We start from the raw sequence: 1,603 nt of genomic DNA on the forward strand, positions 1-1,603 counted from the left end.
TGCTCTTGAGTGCTTTAGAGAGCTCATTAACAGCAGACTTTCCCATCGCAATACGGTTTTTGATTTCCTGACTGCTGGTGCAAAGAGTGTTGACCGTGGAGCCGAGCAAACTGAAGCTGTGAACAATCTCAATCTCTTCACCATCCATCCTGATGCTACCGATTGTTCCAGGGGTGAGAATTTTTGTCTTCTTGACATTGAGCCTCAGTCCATACTGAAGGCTGCAGTCCTTCTTACATATACAAAATTCTTTTTTTATGGTGAGAAAAATTTGTATTTAGAATTAGCTAGCTGGACTCAGTTTAGATGATCCCAATTTTGTTGGCAACATCCAAAGCATCATAGTCAGGATTAAGTCGAACATAGATCTTCTTCTCTCCGTCAGGCCTAATCAAAGTGTTGACCATAGCCACATCAACGTTGTAGAGCTTCTTTACAGTTTGTTTAATTTGGTGCTCATTGGCCTTGACATCCACAGTGAACACAAGTGTGTTGTTATCGTCTATCTTCCTCATGGCTGACTCAGTGGTCAGGGGAAATTTGATGATGATATAGTGGTCAAGCTTGTTTTTCCTGAGGGCACTCTTCCGGAAGTATTTAGGCTGCCTTCAGAGTCTCAGCACCTTAAGCCACCAGAAGGTGGGTGATGTGCGGATCTTCTTTTTTTTTTTGGCTGTGGATTCCCTTCAGGACTGCCTTCTTGGCCTCTAATGCCTTTGCTTTGGCTTCGGTTTTGGGAGGAGTGGGGGCTTCCTTCTTCGCATTTGGCACTATCTTCGTAGAGAAAAGCCATATACAACATTCTTCTTCTTGTTGTTATCATGTGCCATTGAGTCACCTGTGACTCATCAAGACCCTGTGTACAACAGCTCTGAAGCCTGCCGTGTCCTGAGCCAGTCTCACTGATATGGACACACTTACTACCATTTCCCTAGTTACTGTATCAATCCATCTCATCTGGAGTCATCTTCTCCTGTGCTGTCCCTCCACCCTTCTGAGCATGATGTCCTTCTCCAAGGATCGGTTCTTCCTGGCCACATGCCCAAAGTATGTGAGATGGAGCTTCAAAATCCTTGTCTCTCCAAGGAGAAACTTGTTTCCAGTTTCTCCAAGACAGACCTATTTGTTTACTTTGCAGTTCATGGTATGTTCAAGACTCTTCTCCAGCACCACAACTCAAAGGCATCAATTCTTCTTCTGTCATCCTTCTACATTATCCAGTTCTCTGATGCATAGCAAGTAATTATGAAGACTATGACCTGGACCAGGCATACCTTAGTCTCTAAACTGACATCGTTGCTTGTTACATAATAATGTACTTTTGACTATTCATGCTGATCTTCTTGTTATTATTGTTAGGTGCTGTTGAGTTGTAGACGACTCATAGTGACCCTAGGAATGAAAAACCTGTGCACTGTTCATAGAGTTTCCGGAGGCAAGCCATTTTGGGAGTGGATGCCACTACTGCTTCCAAGCTTGTTTTAATCAGGAAGCTCCACTAAACACTGTCCACCATGGGTAACCATTATTGCATTTGTCACAGTGTTTAGCATCACAGCAACCACAAGTTATCTCTGTACAACAATGCACAGACCAGTGCTAT

At 43.5% G+C, this 1,603-nt stretch overlaps 1 protein-coding gene across 1 annotated transcript in view; it reads left to right on the forward strand.

Moving 5' to 3' along the window:
* Positions 1-1,603, forward strand: part of TEC (tec protein tyrosine kinase) — a 145,257-nt gene that overhangs the window by 44,607 nt on the left and 99,047 nt on the right. The gene's annotated exons all lie outside the window — the stretch shown is intronic.

Source organism: Elephantulus edwardii, unplaced genomic scaffold (genome assembly GCF_000299155.1).
Source record: "Elephantulus edwardii isolate Elephantulus edwardi_28Jun2011 unplaced genomic scaffold, EleEdw1.0 scaffold00137, whole genome shotgun sequence".
NCBI classification, from domain to species: Eukaryota; Metazoa; Chordata; class Mammalia; order Macroscelidea; family Macroscelididae; genus Elephantulus; species Elephantulus edwardii.